The 19,224-nt window shown below is 42.5% G+C and overlaps 1 long non-coding RNA gene across 1 annotated transcript in view; it reads right to left on the minus strand.

The window, feature by feature from the left end:
• Positions 1–19,224, minus strand: part of LOC141583572 (uncharacterized) — a 364,246-nt gene that overhangs the window by 119,899 nt on the left and 225,123 nt on the right. Inside the window, exon 2 of the long non-coding RNA XR_012516224.1 lies at positions 9,902–9,994. This is a non-coding gene — a long non-coding RNA (uncharacterized LOC141583572). The remainder of the gene's footprint in view (positions 1–9,901; positions 9,995–19,224) is intronic.

A 19,224-nucleotide genomic window follows, 5' to 3' on the forward strand; every position in this document is an offset into this window, starting at 1 on the left:
TAAAAGTAGATTAACCTATTCAGAACCAAGATCACAGAGGTTCTAGGTAAGCCTATGGGAGACAATTATCCTGGACTCAGAAATAAACGATCAAGTCATCAAGGTTGTAAGGTCTCCTCCAGCATCTTCCCCCCAAATAAGTGCAGAAGGAGGAACTTGCACCTGCTTTCTTTCTCCTTCTGCTATTGCCCCATGCAGCAACTTCCAGCTGCCAAGCATTCATCTCAAACCTCTGTTTTAGCTGCTTTCTTCACCAACCTGGAATGAACTATCTACTGGGACTTCCTACTTCAAGTAGTGAGAAAGTCTTAGGAGATTTCCAAGAATTTTTTCAGATTCATATATTACTTCTAAAGAGAAATGGATAGGTAATATAAGAGGACTCAAGTTGTGTCTCCATAATTTTTTTTTCAAAGCAAGTTTGAATTCAAGGACCTGTTGAGTTTAGGTGGTTGACATGGTGTTTGTTTTCCCAGAGCAAATGGTTCTTTTAAAGCCAGTTAAATGGGCAGATGTCAGTGCTACAGCCCCAAAGTGGCTACTGCTCCTAATGTTAGCAATAAGTTAATTCATTCATTTGGTTTCTATTTATCTAGAAATTATTTTATAGTTATACAGATAAAAGTTGATTATTTGTTTTAACTAGGATGTTCAATTCTTATCAGAGTCTTTAGCAACCAGTGTTAATTGACTATATTTATCTTTATTTCCATCTGACAGTAAGGGACAGGGGGATGCCCAGTTCAGGTAGCAACATTTCCGGCTATTACCGGGACCCAGAATTGTAGGTAACATCCTCATATGGGCTAGCAAATAATTGAAATTATTAACAGAATCCTAAATCATGAACGTGTGGTCTTCCTTATATTTTTCAATGGTATTAAGGTTCTTTTTTTTTTTTTAAGATGGGGTTTCACCATGTTGGTCAGGCTGGTCTTGAACTCCCAACCTCAGGTGATCCACCCGCCTTAGCCTCCAAAGTGCGTGGATTACGGGCATGAGCCACCATGCCCGGCCGGTATTAAGGTTCTTTTGAAACCAGCTCTGGCTGGCTTAAAACAAAAAGGAATGTACTTGTGAAAGGATAATCTCACAAAATGTACAGGAAGAGTTGAGTAGCCATACCTCAAAAGCTTAAGAACAACAGTTTCAATGACATGGAAACAAGGGTCTGGGGGGGCTTATTCTGCTATTTTTATAGTTTCACTACTTACATCTCCTGGCTCCTTTGTTTCTCTTTTCAAGATTCCCTATTCTTAGACAAGAAAATCTAATTGGTCCAGTTTGGCTCAAACAACTGACCTGAACCAATCAATTATGACTAGCAGAATTGTAGAGCAGCATCACATGGCATAGATATGGCTTCTGTGGAAGTCCCCAGTGAATGGAGGCTATTGTCAGCTGAGCAGCAAACCCAAGGGTCCACTGCTCTCAATGCTCCTCCAAGTGCCAATCCACAAGACCAGTTGACACCAGATCAAGAGGATATATGTAGCTTGGACCAGTATCTCAATCAGCACACTGCTTACTTCATTGAGAAAGTCTTGCAATTAAAAAATAAACAACAACAAAAGCTGAACTAAAGAGCATGCTTAGTGGCGTGGTTGATGTTGCACTCTGGCACAGTACTTTTTATCTTCTTTTGGATTAGTAGCAAGCAGTTTGCTGACAGGCAGCTGCCCGTGGCCCACTTCCTGAGCAACAACCTCTTCTGCTAGTGCTCATCAAGAACATGTGCTTTGAAGCCACCTGGATTTTAGTTCCTGCTAAACTTAATAGAAATATGACCTTAACCAAATAAATACCCCTTGCTTTATTTTCCTCATCTAAGTTGGAGATGACAGTACTCCCATATTAGTCAGGACTCATTCAATTATAGGCAGCAGCAGAAATGTAAACTGCTAGGTTAAACCAGATGAAATTCTGACATTCAACCTGCAAAAATGGCATTTTCACATGGTTCAATCTAATTGCTTAAGCAAAAAGGAAATTTATTGGTTTTTGAAGCTGCAAAGTACATTAGTGGGGGTAGCTACCATATACATCTGAATCTAAGGCTCCAATGGATAAAGAGAAGCCTTCTATTTCCAGCAACCAGCATTGGATTATATGGCATACGAGGACTCTGGTCCTACTTTGGTTATTCTCCCAGACCCTAGTCTAAACACTGGCAAAAAGGACATGATGTTTCATGATTGGTCAGGCTTGTGCTTGGGAGTCAACAGGGCACTATGATGAGCAGATTGACAGTCCTGTCAGATAAACCTTATCTGTCTTGGTCAGTCATAGCTCTAATGCCTAGCACATGATAGTTACCAAAAAAAAAAAAAAAAAAAAAAAAAAAAAAAAAAAAACGTAAATAAATGATTGGGAAAAGGGTATTGCAGTTTCCCCAGTCAAAGAAGGGTAGACAGAAACAACAGAATTCAATAATAAATGCCAACATCATATGGTTGTTAAAATTCCATAAGAACATGATACACATGAGACAGGGACTGACACGTTGTAGCCCATTGACCTGCAAAATAGATTGGAGCCCATGTTCTTCATGTAGAGACTGGCACATAACAGGCACCCAGTTTTCTTGATTGACTGAGTCAGTTAAAAAGTGAACTTGGCTGGGTGTGGTGGCTCGTGCCTGTAATCCCAGCACTTTGGGAGGCTGGGATGGGTGGATCACTTGAGATCAGATATTCGAGACCAGGCTGTCAACATGGTAAAATCCCATCTCTATAACAAAAATTAGCCAGGTGTGATGGCACACACCTGTAATCCCAGGCTACTCAGGAGGCTGAGGCAGGAGGGCTGCTTGAACCCAGGAGGCAAAGGTAGCAGTGAACCGAGATGGCGCCACTGCACTCCAGCCTCAGCAACAGAGTGAGACTTAGTTTCAAAAAAAAAAAAAAGTGAACTCGCAAATAGACAATGAGCAATCTGGATCCCATATCTTTGGGAAATGTTCTTCATCCTATTACAATTATGATTTTGTCTCAAGTTTTCCTATGAACGTTCAGACAAGAGCCATATAATCAACAGGGCAAGAGAAAATAGGCATTCAATCCAACTGGAGGCATTTTGGTTAAAGACCTACATTAAGAAAACCTTCTCGGATCTGGAAAACAAGTCTATGAAACTTAAGGTTAACAGGCTACTTTTTATTATAAATCTTTCTAGTGGAAGAAAAGTCAGCAGATGACTTTTAAGAGTCCTTGTCCAGTGACTGGCAGCATTTATAGCTCACATTCCAGCCCACGTGAGAACAAAGGACAGGGGATGGGAGCAGGAGACATAATATCAGAATGTTTGATTTGGAAATGTCCATAGGGCTCATCTAGTCTAATCCTTTCATTTTACTAAAGAGGAAACAAGGCCTGCAGAAATGAAGTGACTTGTCCAGGTGTCACAAAGGCAGAACTGAATCCAGATCTTTTCAATCCGTGTCCATTCTTGGTCTTCCACACCACACCACAGGCAGAGGTGGCCCACTCTGAACCAACAGTGCCCCTGTCACCCGTGTGAGGTGGGCAGGAAAGCAAGTGGGGAAAAGAAATACCTTAGTGAGGGGCAAATAAAGACCCTCATGTGGTAAAGGGTCAAAGGGCAGGGATCTATGTGCCCTGAATTGTAGGCCAACTCCCACTTTTGATCACAAACCACATATTGCTAATCTGCACCTTCCCACCTGCCACTCACCCTCATAGAGCAGGATGATGGTCTGAAGACAATCCAAAACATATACGATATTTTGAAAAAAAAATTCCTCTGTCAAGCAATTTTAACAAATAAGTGAGGTTGTTTTATGAACACCTTATTTTCTAAGATAAAATTCAGTACACTAATCTGACAAAGGAGTTTTAAGCCTCTTCTGAATAAGAAAGAAAATGAGAAAAAAACATTTAGATGCTGAAATACTGACTTGGTGTGTTTATGAGAAGAGGCAGGCAATTTCCAATTGGGATAAATCCAGGACATGTGCTCACTTAGAGGCATACCTTTTACACATATGTTGGTGCCAAACAGTTATCCACCAACGTCCACTCTCCCCTTCCTCACTGGCAGAGCTTCTATATTGCTGGGGGAAAGGGGTGTGTCTTAGTTCATTTTCATACTACTCTAAAGAACTACCTGAGACTGGGTAATTTATAAAGAGAAGAGGTTTAGTTGACTCAGAGTTCCACATGACTGGGGAGGCCTCAGAAAACACAATCATGGAGGAAGGTGAAGGGGAAGCAAGGTGTGTCTCACATGGTGGCAGGGGAAAGGGGACTGCCACACAATTTAAACCATGAGATCTCGTGAGAAGCCCCACGATCCAATCACCTTCCACCAGGTCCCTCCCTCAACACACTGTGATTACAATTCGAGATGAGATTTGGTTGGGGACACAGAGCCAAACCATATCCAGGTGTCAGTATGCCAGCTTAATTTTTTAAATTACTTACCTCAGATGTAAGCAAAAGTCACTAAGCCTTTCTAGAAAGCCCCTTCTATTCTCCCTGTTTCTACATCTTCTATGTGTTGATCAGATAGCTGGAGCTCTAGAAATCATATCATAAACATAGGATGAGGATCCATCCTGAGATCATGGAATGTTAAGCTGCACAGAGTCTAGGTCTCCAAAGACCTCATAAGCCACACCACATCGGCCCCACACTGCCTACACTGTCCTCTTAGGTGAGAGGAAAATAAAGCCCTGCCTTGTTTAAACCAGTTTTCAGATCAGACAAGCACAGTTCTTGACTGATGCAAACTCATGGCATTGACTTGGCACAGTTAGTTATTTCGCCCCTTCATACCTCAGTCTCTTCCCCTCTAAAATTAGGTAAGAACACTAACTAGCATTAAAGAACATATAATACAGTAGTTTTAAAATTCTGTTTATTGAAGTCCTAGAAATGTTGTGGCAGAGTTCAGAGGAGGAAGGAAATCTTTTTCATGTATCTCTGAATTCTGCCAAATTTGAATCAGAACAACTCCTCTTCTATTTGATGAGTTTCTTAGTAAGATTTCAGTTGGAAGTGGAAAAAAATAAAAGCTTAAAGGCAAAATAATTGGAAAATCTCTGGCCTAGAAAAACATTTAGTCCCTCACATGTGAGAAGGAACATGGGGCATACCATTGCTCACTGCCAGTGTATCTGGTGATGCCAATTGGTTCCCCTGCAGGACCACTATTTCCCACCTGTAGACCAGCCTCAGGGGGCAGGATAGGGCCGCTAAGCAGTGCAAAATGCCCCAATCATTGCAGGAATAAAACCAATCACCCCTGCTTCCTTCACACTGTGCTCTAACCCCCTAAAGAGTAACTAATGAGCCTGAGAGTGGTGCAGTGTGGCAGCTGCTCTGTGAGGTGTTAGACAGAGATCAGAGGACTCTGAGGAGTCATGTCCATTCAGAAGGTGTGTCATCATCCAGTGGCTCTGAGCCCGTCTTGGACCCTTGTTCACTCTGCACGCTCTCTCCATTCCCAGCTGCCAAACTCCAGACTCTGCCGGGGATGGTCAGGCTCTCCTTGACTTCCTTTCTCATGCTCTCAAACATCCCTACATGAACACTGATCATTAAAACAGATCATTCAGACAGAATGTATTCTATTTTCATCACATCTTGCCACTTTCTTTTCACACTCCACTCTACCACCCCAACAACATGCCTGCAAATACATCCTTCTGAATAGGTTTTGGAATGATGACGGGAGAAATAAAAGAGGAAAGATGACATTAAAAATTAAGAGAAATTTAATTTATTTACAGCATAATTGATAAGGAGAAGATGGAAGGTCTTTGGTTCCTGTTGGATTCATTGAGGTGAAGAAAGTGCTAGATATATCATCTCTTGGACCTCAGTATCTCTTGCCAAATTTTTTTTTCTTTTGAGTCAGGGTCTATCTCAATTGCCCAGGCTGGAGTGCAGTGGCACCATCTTGGCTCACTGCAACCTCAGCCTCCCAAGTAGCTGGGGCTACAGGCATGTACCACCATGCCCTGCTAATTTTTGTATTTTTTGTAGAGATAGGGTTCCACCATCTTGCCCACGTTGTTCTCAAACTCCTGAGCTCAATCTGTCTGTCTCAGCCTCCCAAAGGGCTGGAATTACAGGCATGAGCTACCGTGCCCGGCCAGAAGTCTTACTCAATTCAGTCAGGTGGACCAAAGCAAATGCCTTTGTCTGGAAGAGCTCATTTCTCATCACTTCATCCCCTTCCTCCAAATTAGAGTCATAACTGAGATACTATTTCTTGCATATGAACTTGAAAATTAAGTAGCATTGGAATGATCACGTTCATAGGATACAAGGCTGGTTCAATGTTCAAGAATCAATCAATCAATGTAATCACCATATTAATAAATTAAGGAGGAAGAAAAATCACATGATCATATCAGTAGATACAGAAAAGACACTTGACAAAATTTCACACCTATTCCCAATAAAAACTCTCAGAAAACTAGGAATAGTGGAGAACCTTCACAATCTGATAAAGAACATCTAAAAAAAAAAAACCTACAACTAACATTATACTTATAGAAGACTGCCTTTCCTCTAAGATCATGTATAAGGCAAGCATGTCTATAAAACTGTCTGCTCTCACCACTCCTGTCCAACTGTGATCTAGCCAGCTCAATAAGGCAAGAAAAGGAAATAAAAGGCATACAGATCAGAAAGGAAAGACTAAAATTATCTCTATTTGCAGATGTAATGATAGGTTGCATAGAAAATCTCAAGGAATCTACAAAAGTATACCTTAGACTGAGTTCAACAAGGTCACTGACATAAGATCAATATATGAAAACAATTGTGACAATTAAAAAGTGAATTTGTATTTCCATATTCTAAAAGTGAATATGTGGAAACAATTATAAATACAATATCATTTATAATCACTAAAAAAAAATTACATAGGTGTAGAATGAGATAGCAGTGGACAGCCTGTTATTCACAGGTCTCTCAGCTGCTAGAACGCCCCGTTCTGAGATAAGCCACTTCTCTACCCTGACACTAGTAAAGAGGTCAGAAAACCTTGAGTAAGGTTGGAGGTATTAATTTCAGGCAATTAATTACATTCTTTCAGCATCCATCTCCCTGAAGTTTTCACTGGGAAAATCCTTTAGGAGGACATCCCCCATTAGCTATTCATTTTTCTTTTGCACTGACTGGAGAACGAAGTGACTGTCAGCTGTGTCACACAACTCGTCGAAATTCACCCCTGGGTGAAGTGATCCTCAAATAATTACCAAATGTAGTTCAGGTAACTGAATTAGTGAATTACACTGGCTCCTTTGAGATTCTTTAGGAATGTGAAATACTTTGGCTCTTTGTTATTAATAACCTGAACAATGAAAGAACCCAAAGTAGTATTCAATATGCTCCAGGAATGGAATGACTAAAATTAAAGAATGCAATTGATTTTCATTTTCCATATTTTTCATTTTCTATCCTTTTTCATTTCCATAGTCAGGACTGAATATGACAAGTCATCAAATCTCCTCTGATGTTAATAAGGCATCAACCACAGAGCTCCAAGAAGAGAAAAATCCAGTCCAAGTGTGGCAAGGGGTTGGTTCTCCTGCTCTCTGTGATCTATTGTCTTTTCTTCTTACCATCCCATCATATCTACAGGCAAAAACCTCCTACCTTGATCTGCTTCATTTTCTTCCACCTTGGTCTAACATTTCAACATTAAACACCTCAACTACCTTTGCATCCTCAGACAAACAATCATGCCTAATCATGTTCTAAGCACAACTTTCTAAGCACAACTAATAGTTGTGCTTGGAAGAGCAATGTAGGATGCCCTTGGCTTGGTACTCCACTGTGGGTCATCATTGCAGGGTGTGAGGATGACAGAGCCCAAAGGCAAATCCCAGGCAGACAAATCTGACCATAAAGCAGGAGGATCAGGAAGTGGCCTGGAAGGGTTAAGGTTGACAAATCAAATCCCAGGCTACCTGAGATTGGTGGAAAGGCTGAAGATGTTTGTGAGGATGTTAGGCTCTAATCATGCTAGATATGGGGGCTGCATTTATTGAATCGGATTTGCAGTTCCTCATCTTTAGTTTTCATTCATAAAGTGTTGAGGGTTTTCTATTTCTCTTTCTTGGTTTGAAAATATCTTTCAAAAGGTAATATATTTATTTTGGAACTGAAATAGCTAATATATTCACGTAGTTCATAATTCAAAAGGTATACAAGTATATACAGTGAAACCTCCCTCCTACCTACACACGCCAGCCACCCTGTTTCCCCTCTGACAGCAACAGTGTCACTGACTTCCTACTTTTCCTTGCAGAAATATACAAGTGAATTTCTGTGAGGTACCACCCATCATCTTCTATTTATACAAATAGTAATTCACTATTCTGTTCTGTACCCTGCTTTTTTTACTTAAGGTATTATGGGGATCATGCCACATCACTATACAAAGAACTCCTCAATCTTTTCCCTCAATCATTTTTTTTTTTGATGACTAGTTATCTATCACATTAGACAAATGGTATCATTTGTCTAACTACTCTTCCATTGATGATTTCCATTACTTTCAATTTTTTGGTACTGCAAACAATGCTGCAATGATTAACCTTACTCCTAAATGATTTTCACAGATAAGAGTGTGTCTATAATTTCACAGAATTGCTATTAATAGAGTTATAAATATTTAAGTATTATAATCTCTAGAAATAAAATTATTGAATCAATGAGTATATATATTTGTAATTTCAATAAATATTGCCAAATTGCCAATCTATATCACCTGATATAATGTCCTTTGCTCATTTTTCTATTGGTTTCTTGGTCTTTTCCTTACTGACTCGGAATTATTGTGTAGCAATGCGTTGCAGGTATGTTTCTCAACTTGTCTATTGACTTTTGACATGCTATTGTCATTTTTGCATGCAGATATTTTTTAAAGCACAGTTGAATTTTTCAGTCTCTTATGACTGCTGTAATTTGTGCCATGTTTTAAAAGGTTTTCTTCAGCTATAAATTACAACAAAAAATCTTGTATGATTTCTTTTCATATTTTATGGTTTCACGTGTTTATATTTAAAATCTCTGACCCGCACATCTGAGATTTATTTGGCAAGGTGCAATGTACAGCTCTAACTTTTAAAATGTATTTATTGTTATGGTTGACTACCCTGTTGTCCAGACACCATTAATAAAAAAAAATCCAGTTTTCCACCCCCCGTCCCCTGCCCCCCAGTGTGAAAAGAGTTCTTTATTATATACTAAATCCCTGCATGTATTTGGGTCTACTTCTTGATTTCCTTTTCCATATCATTGCTTTATTCATGTGCCAGTGGAAACCAAATTTAATTTTTAAAAACTTAACTACAATTAATTGCACTTCAACATTTAAAACTTTATGTATCTCCCCAAAGTGACTTTTTCTTTGGGTCAGAGATTGGATAGAAATGAGGTTTTCTGCCTATGTCTTGCAACTTTGCTTACTTTCCCTTGCATAGCTCATGGCCAAATTTTTCTTAATCTTCCAGGAAAATAAGTTTAGCCTGTACTATCTGAGTGGTAGAGTCAAATAAACAAAGTAAGCGTGGGCTCATAGGGGATGACCGTAAGAATACTGTATTTCACGTTTCCAAATCCTATTGCCTGACAGACTCACAAGGGACATGCCCTTTGATTTCTAAGACCACCACTTTAAAATCAAGTTATATTTAATATACATTAATAAGTGTTTATTAAAAATGTTTAATAAACATTTACTACATGGCAACTTGTTTTAGCTAGAATGCTTATGGCTTCAAGCCATAAAACCCAAATTCAAACACCCTTAAACCATTTTTCAGAATTCATTGATTGGGATAACTGTAATTACCAAGGGGGAAAGGGTTGGGTAGGCAGGTTCAGTGGCCAGCCCAGTTATTACAGATGCAGGCTCTTACCATCTTTCTGCTCTGCCACCCTCAGTCATCGGCTCCATTCTCAGGCTGCTCATGGCAAGATGGCTTCAGTACTTTCAGGTGTTCTTTTCAGACCTGACAACACCGTGAGGAAGAAGAGAAAGTGTCAGGTCTGTTTTCTGTTGCTATAAAGGAATACCTGAGGCTGGGTAATTTATAAAGAAAAAAGGTTTATTTGGCTCCTGATTATGAGGTCCCAAGGCTGCTTCCACTCAAGGCGAAAGGTGAAGGGGAACCAGCTTGTACAGAGATCACACAGCAGGAGAGGAACCAAGTGAGGGGGCAGGAGGTGCCAAGCTCTTTTTAACCATGACCAACGCTGGGACCTAACAGAGTGAGAACTCACCCCACCCCCCCACCTACCCCGACCCCAGGAGGGCATTAATCTATTTATGTGGGATCTGCCCCCACAACTCACACACCTCCCATCAGGCCCTACCTCCCAACACTGTCGCACTGGGGATTGATTACATTTCAACATGGGATTTGGGGGGACAAGCATCCAAACTCCAGTAGAAAGCATTTTTTCACGTCTTAGGAGCAAGAAAACATTTCTCAGAAGTCTCCCATGTCTTGTGGGCCAGAATTGGGTGACATGCCCATTCTTGACTCAATCACTGGCAAGGAAATATGATTGCTCTTAGATCAATCAGACCCACCCTTGGGCTGGGGAAGGGAAAGTTTCCCCTATGCACATGGCTGCTCGAAAGTGAGCGGATGTTGCTAAAAACCTGGATTCCAGTAGCAATGGAGGTGGCTGATGGATGCTGATAATGCGTCTGCCCCGTCTTCTTCTCTCATTCCCCTTCCTGGCTGGTTTCCTTTGTTAAACAACTGTGTGTGCCCCTTAATATGTACTGAGTATCTGAGTGTATTTGCTGCAAATTCACTTATTTGATAAATGCTTATTGAACTCCTACCATCTGCCCAATACTATGCCAGGAGCTGAGAACTAGAAGAAGGAAAAATGTGGTTCCTGATTTCAATGAGTTAATGGGAGAAGCCGAAAATTAAGGAATTCCATAGTACAGTGATGAGTGTTCCATACTTACAGGAGTGCTATGGGGTTATAAAGAATGAGCAACTTCTTGAAGGAGGGCAGAACAAATGGGGACTATTCTAGGTGAGCTTTGACAGATGAGTAGACAAACAAGGAGGAAGGACATCCCAGCCAGGGGAAATAGCTTGCACAAAGGACCGAGAGGGCATTGGCATGGCATACTCAGGTTCCTGTAAGTTTCTTGTATTTCAAACTATAGGATTAACATGGTGGTAAGTGCTGTTTTACTCAGGGCATGATGGTACCAGGGTCAGGGGCTCCTGGCCTGGCTAAGAACCTCAGTTTGTACTGTTTAAGAGACATCAGTGGACACCATCCCTGAGAAGTTCTGACAGCAGTTAGAGTTAATTGTAGCATTGAATCACAAATACCAGATTTGTCGCAAACACTAGTCAACTTTCTGAGATCATAGACCACATTTCAAAGACCGTGAAATCTTTCTTTCACCTCACAATTGAGCTTCTTGCAAAAGTAATCTACACTTACAATCTTCTTCATCTCCATTTAGTCCTTGTTGATAGCATAGCGGTTGTTCCTGCTACGGTCACCAGTGGCCTCAAGATTGCAAGACACAAAACAGAACAAACAACCACCAACAAGGAGAAAGACTCTTCTACTCTTCTACATTCTCCCTTTTAACCACACTCAACTATTGACAACTCATTAAGAACATGAATACCCTTGAAGACCCCAGATACAGAGAACAGTATGGTGTCATTCTCCCACTTCAGTAAAACAGTCCTAAATCATAACTTGTCCTATAAGAATCTCAATTTTATTTTAAATTCAAATTCTTTCAAAAAAAATACCTCTCTTTCCCCTCTTCCTCTCTGAGTGCATCTGCTCTGTTGATTGTTTAAGCACATGTTTGATCCACCAATTGAGTAACCCAGCAATGAACACAGTGGTGCCGTGTTTATTGTGGGTTGAATAATATCTCCCCAAAAGATATGTCTTCCCAGAATCGCAGAATGTGACCTTATTTGGAATAAGGGTCTTTACAGATTAATTAAGGTAAGGATTTTTAGATGAGATCGTCCTGGATTAGGATGTGCCCTAATTGCAATGATAAGCATTCCTTATAAGAAACAGAAGAGGAATATACGGAGACACGTGGAGAAAGGCTGTGAGAGAGTGAAGCGATGTGTCTATAAGGCAAGGAACACCAGGACTGCTGAGAGCCATCAGAAAGCTAGGAGACCAGCATGGAGCAGTCTCTCCTCACAGCCTCAGAGAGAATCAACCCTGCTGCCACCTTAAGCTTGGATTCTTGTCTCCAGAACTGTGAGAAAACATACTTCTATTGTCTTAAGCCACCACATTTATGGTTACATATTGCAGCAGTCCTGGGAAACTATCTGTGGGAGTCATCCTTTGGTATCTGTGGGAGCTTATTTCTAGGACACCCACGAACACCAAAATCTATGGATGCCCAAGTTCCTGATATAAAGTGCCAAAGCATTTGCATATAATCGATGCACATCCTCCTATACACTTTAAATTATCTCTAGATTGCATATAATACCTGGTACAATGTAAATACAATGTAAATAATCATATTTGGTACTGTTTAGGGAATAATGGCAAGAAATAAGTCTGTAAATGTTCACTGCAGACACAACTATGACAGGCCTAACTGCAGTTTCAAGCCTAGGTTAGCGGAATTGTGGATGCAGAACCTGCAGCTAGAAATGCTGATTGCACATTGTCCTATAACATTTTGAATTAAAAACAGAACTTTTGCTTACAAGAAAAACAATTCACTCTACTTGTCTCAGGAACAGAGGGATTTATTTTAAAGAATGATAACCTCACAGGACACAAAGATAAGGAGCATGGGGAGTTATTGCCATCAAGGGGAGTTGACCCTCCAAGTCCACCGCCTTCCCCCTGTCATCCTCTCTCCTGGTTGTTTCCTTTGCTTTTACACACTCTCTGGGAATACATGGCTCATCAAGTGCCTTCAGTCCCAAGTCTCTGTAAACTTTAAGCTCACTCCCTACCTGTAACTAACTTCATCTGTCAGCATGTCAATTACAAATTTTACAGCAAGAAACTGGATTGGCTTGAGTTACCCAAGGGCTGAAACTCTGATCAACCACTGGAGGCCCGTCTCTGGCCAATTATAGCATAGGAGAGGTGGAGCCCTTCGGTTCAGAGAACTGCCCCTTCCATGGACTACAGGAGGATTCTCCAGCCAAGGATACAGCAGAGCAGGCAGGTCTCTCATCTGCCATCTGGTCATTTGTCTGCCTCTCTCACTAGACTGTAAACGACCTGAGGGCAAGAAATTCATATTGTGTTGTCTATCATAGTCTCCAATGAGTATAGGTACTGGTGCCTGAGACACAGTAGATACTCAAGATAAGTTTATTTATTAACAAGTAGTTAGTTGAGTCTTATAGAATTATGTCTACTAAACAGATTTTTAAAAAAGGTAAATGTTTATAGTGCTTGCTCTATTCTTTCTTGACAAAATGGTAATTTTAAAGTTAGCTTCTTCCCATTAGTTTGCTCTTATAAATAGCAAAGAGGTTATCTCTATGTATTTAATAAAATGGTGCTCACAGATCAGCACAACTTCCCTTGGTCCACGCTGAGTATATCTAAGGTAAGCTGCTCCCTGACCCACACTCTCTCTGTTGATGTCTAAACCCCATAATCTTTTGGCTTCCACGAAGATTCTCCTTGACAGAGAGCTCAGGCAAAGATGTCATTGGGCCATCTTTTGCCTCTAGATATGGATTTTCTCTTCTTCCCTTTAAAAAAAAAATGGATTATTTTTTCCCTAGAGAAGATCTTACAACAAAAACAATCTGATGGGAAAATCCAGTGGAAGCTTCTTCAGGAGCCTGCTTAGCTTTCCAGCACATTTCCCTTTGCTTTGGCTATAGCTGGTTTGTGGAAGCTCATTCTTAATAGCCTCTCACTTGAGTCTAACCTTGCCCAGTACACAGAGCTGTGCCAAGACCAGTTGGAGATCAGAAATTAAAAAGGACTAGATGTATACATAATCTATGCCATCAAACAGCTCACAGCATGTGGGGAACCCTGCTGGGCCACCACCCAGAGTGGGCCCAGGAATCATCAGTACCTCGTCAGTGTGAGATTTGCAAACTAAAAGGGTTAGAGCTCAAGAAACTACACTTCTCAGTCTGGTGTGGAAAAGATGCTCATTACAGTATCCGAAGGACAGACTTAGCCGTGGGCAGGGGAGAAGAGATGCAAGAAGATTCCTAAAACCATTCTCTTTCTTCCAAGTCAGGCATCCCCTTGGTTCATCTGGAGGCTGTAATCCCCCAAAGTTGTCATTAAAGCAGCCCCAAGGGAGAAAAATTAGGAAGGGAGCAAGTACTACATTATGCCCTGCAAGGCATGGACATCATAATTTCTCCTATGATGAATTAGAATTATAATGTCTGTCTCTAGACTACAGCTCTTTCCAAATTTAAATATTAATCACCTCTTCTCTCCCTTGTATGCAGCAGCAATGGAGGCCAGGTGCTGTGAAAGGGTAGTGAAACGGTAGACCCTCAGGCAAAGGTGAAATATTATTGTAACCTACATTCATACCTGCATAGTCACATACGCATAGAGCACATATACATTTATTACCTGCATTTGTCCAAAGAGACAAATGGCCCAATTGCCAGCAACCAGTGCCTCAGTCCAGTTCCCTGCTGGCTGCATTTCCAGAGAGCCAAAGCCCCTGTCCAGTATTAGCCATGTGCTCGCTTCCTCCAGCATTCCCATCCCCACTTTACCAAGGTGGCTAAGACGGGCTGCAGTCACCTGCTTAGGGATGAGGGATGAGGGCCATGGTTCCCATTATGTACTCAATAGCTGTGAATTAGTAGACAAATGTATGAATGAATGGGACCACTGGGCAGCGTGACTATCATTAGGGCAGAGTCTACACACTCCGTCTTAAGGCCTTGGCCACCCACAGAAAAAGCCTCAGACAGAGGTGACCCCGATGAAACATGGGATCTCTCCTCACTGGGAAATTACCCTCCCACCCTAACCTATCCCTTTCCTTGTCATCCCTCACCCTGGTGAATGCCCCAGCCAGCCCAGGCAGCGTCACACCCCTCCAGCTCCCTTCCTAGTCATTCATTCACTCATTCAACAAACACTTACAGGCAGCTACTGTGTGTCAGCCACTGTGCCAGCCCTGGAGATACAGGAATGCCATACAGCCTGCTTGTCAGGCCCTGCTGGGAAGAGGGTGGGAGCTGTCCCCATCCTCTCATTCCAGGCTTGGCCCACACAAAACCATCTCTTCAGAGAACCATGGCACCTCCATTTCTTCCTTCTGAACTGTCACCCTGGTACAGAAGCAGTGGCTCAGAAAATCTGTCCTTTCACTTGCATTATAGAATTTTTTTTTAAACAGCAGCAGTCGCAGCAGCCTTACCTTCCAAGAAGACTTTGGCTCAGGCTAATATTTACATGTATTTGCATTTCCTTTGTACACATGGATGGGAAGCTGGTGGAAAAGAGTTTTGCCAGGGAATGAAAATGCTTTCTGGGCCAGTCCTCAAAGGACTATCGCAATTGCCAATTTGAAACCAAGAAGCAACTTGTTTAGTTCATATCTAGGTAAAAATCTGGGGTTACTCCCACCCTGGTTCCTCTTCTCCACAGCCACACAGCTCCTTGGCTGGCTGGCGTATCTGTTCAAGTCAAGTGGGGGGAAACTATATTTTGTCCTGGTCTTCCATGCACTGGAAATTTTCTTTCTCCTCTAATTCTTCAGGTTTTGGTCATTTTTAGGAGCTCTACGGGCACCCTCTGGTGGCTGGCTGAAAATTTCACCCACAAAAATTTCAGTTCCATTGGAGTAGCTGTATTTTGCAGTCAGCCTATTTGGTTGGATGTTGGAAATTGTCGATTTATTTGCTGTAGTTGGTACGACTCCTTTCATCAAATGATATATGAGATTGAGACTGAACAGTCACTTTGCCCTCTCAGGAGGAATGGCACCTTCTAGAAAGGATGGAGCTGAGAAACAGAGTTTCTTAGTGGGTTGCAGTTTTTCCAGGTCAGCCTGAGTGAACAGGCTCAGGGCTACCCTTGTCTGGGCTCGTAAAGGACTCATAGGACTCGTTTCTGAGGGCAAACCCATTGCATGCCTGGAGCAGGCCAGGCTCCCTGGATAGTTGCTAAGGTAGAACTATGCCAATAGCCTCCCCTTTTTCTGAAAAACAAAACAAAACTAAGTTGGGCCAAATAAAAATCTAACAGAACGGAGTTAGGTAAAAAGGAATGGAAGCATCTAGGAGCAGGGGAGATTTTGCAGGCCTAACACATGACCTTCCTTCTAGAGTCCTGCTCTGATACCGGCCCAAGGGGCAACCATTCCTGAGAATCTTTCTGATCTCTAGAGAAGCACTGGGACGGGTTGGGGGATAGGAAGGAGGAGAGGCCCCAGGAAGGAGAACTGTCCACTTGAGGAGGGAGCCTCCGCCTTGCTCTCTCCACAGCCCCCCTAGGCCCTAAATCAGGGGTTCTGATGAGCATGACTGTTCTGTCAACACAGTGAACACCATCACCTGCTTTTCCCTAGCTCCCTCTTTAAGGGTTTAGTCTCAGGAGGCTTTCCAGTGTGTTGGTGTTGCCTTCATTTTGCAAAAAGAGGCCTAAGGAGGTTAAGCACTAGAGACTTCACCCAGCCTACCAGGGCCAGGCCCACAACTGGAGTTCTCTGCGCTGCCCACGGTTCTCCGGAAGATCTACCCACAGCTGCTGCGGCTCAGCCCCACCCCACCCCACCCCTGCCCTTTGTCTATCAGAGCAAGCCAAGCTCCAACAGGCAAATCATGGTGAGGCCTCTGTAGGGCGAGATCTTAAGGAAGGGTAACCTTGAGTTATGGTGGAGTGACAGTGTCCCAAGTGGGTTTCAGAAGCTGAAAAGACAACAAGATTGGCTCAGATTTCAGACTCTGACGTTTATGCCTTAGGCGTGTCATCTAGTTGGAAAAAAGGAGGCACTGTCTACCAGGAACAGCCTTCTTTATTAATAGATACCATTTTTCTTGTGCTTGCTTTTACAGCAAAGCCCCAGGGCAGAAGGGAAGCCCCATTTCCAGTGAGCCATCAGTCATCCCATAATGTCGGTGCACTGCCAGGATGGGTCTGAGAGTGCCACTGGGGAGAGAATGTCTTCGGTGGGCAGCCTAGAAGCTAAGGTGTGATTGGGGCAGAGCACAAAACAGACACCAGTGTGATCACACCTGTGGGAATGGACCAAACTTCACTACCCACAGCGCCATCAACCAAGAGAAGGGCGGTCCTGAGATCTGTTGACTACGAACTGGGCAGAGCTCTATCACAAGCACATGAGGTTCCCCTCTTGTCTCTGCTTCCAGCAGAAGGAAAATATTATTGCATGATTTTTTTTTTTTTTTTTTTTGAGATGGAGTTTCGCTCTTGTTACCCAGGCTGGAGTGCAATGGCGCGATCTCGGCTCACCGCAACCTCCGCCTCCTGGGTTCAGGCAATTCTCCTGCCTCAGCCTCCTGAGTAGCTGGGATTATAGGCATGCACCACCATGCCCAGCTAGTTTTTTGTATTTTTAGTAGAGACGGGGTTTCACCATGTTGACCAGGATGGTCTCAATCTCTTGAGCTCGTGATCCACCCGCCTCGGCCTCCCAAAGTGCTGGGATTACAGGCTTGAGCCACTACGCCCGGCTTATTGCATGATTATTATATGCCACACTATCACACCAAGAAGTACAAGGCATTGTCCTATTTGCAGCTAACAGAGTGCTTGCTAAATATAGGTGCCATTCTAAACCCTTTACATAGATTAACTCATTAATCCCTATGATGACCAAAATGAAGGAGGTATGCTATTACCCCCATAAAAGAGGACAATGAGACAGAGAAACTAATTTGCCTCACGTCATGCACGTAGTAAGTGGTGGAGCCAGGATTCAAACCCTGGCCATCTGGCTCCAGAGCCTATGCTCTTCGATACTTCATCCTGCTGTTTCTCTAAGTATGCAGTATAAGCTCATGTATCCTTAAAAGCTGCACATAGTATGCACTATTATTATCATCATTTTACTGATAAGAAAATTTAAGTCATAGAGGAATTAAAATTATACAGCTGGCAACAGGCAGAGCCAGAATTTGAATCCAAGTAGCTGGACTCCTGAATCCCAGCTCTAATCATGGTACTCTACCACCCCCTTTAACAGGGCAGTTTTCCAAAGCTCTCACTAGGTTTGACAAAATTCATACTGGGCATTGGGGAGCACCACACTGGCTTTGTGACTGGCCCCGGATCCCAGGGAGTGGCCTGCCTGCCCTCCTAGAAGCAGATTGAAGGGGCTTCTCCCTCTCTGCCACTGTCCAGGGATCCCTTCAGGTGCTAGTGGATTCATTGCCACCAGCCTCTGACAAGCAAGGCAACACCAGTCTTGATTCTGCCCAGGTCACCTGAGTTTGTCTATCTGGAGCTTCTAGCCCCAGGAAAGAGTCCCTTTTCCTTAGCTAGATTATTCCAATTTCCTTAGAAATACAAGTATTTGTTTTATGGGGCATAAAGGCAGAACCTGATCTTCTACTGTGTATCAGGCCCCCAGGGATCCCCTCATACTGCTCAGGAAATTGGGGAGTACAAGGCCCAGGCTGGCATTCATAGGGGATTATCCCATCTGACAGCTTACTTCTTTAAGAAATGGCTTTGGTAAATTTTTCTCCTTTCTGTCTTATTGATCACACACTTAGAAGCCTTGTGAAATAGGCTGTGGCCTTTGTCTTTGAAATTTTCTGTTCTTGCTCTATTGGGTGGTTGGACAGTTGAGCTTTATTAACTGGGTTCAACTCCAGGAGACCAACTTCAAAGTGCCTGGTGCTTATTCCATGTAACTTCATTCATCCCTCGGGGTCTCCCCTTCACACTTCTCTAACCTGGCATGTCCCAGGGGCTTGGCCTATAAGGACAGCATCAACAGCTTCCTTGTCCTCTGGTTCTGGTGGGGTTCACCCAGTGGAAGTTACTAGTACTAGTAAATAAGCAGGCAAAATGAGAGAGGGGCCAGGCTGTTTGTCCTCCTGGCTTCCTTCTTGCCACAGTATAGGTGATCTGTGTCCCTTTCCTGAGGCCACAGCTCCTCTATTCCAGCATCCATTGGTAGGCAAGGAACTACCTCCAATACTTAACAGTTTAAAACAACAGTGATCACTTATTTTATTGATGAACCTACTCTTTGGGCAGGGTTTGGTGGGGAGAC

Source organism: Saimiri boliviensis, chromosome 2 (assembly GCF_048565385.1).
Source record: "Saimiri boliviensis isolate mSaiBol1 chromosome 2, mSaiBol1.pri, whole genome shotgun sequence".
In the NCBI taxonomy this organism is placed as follows: Eukaryota; Metazoa; Chordata; class Mammalia; order Primates; family Cebidae; genus Saimiri; species Saimiri boliviensis.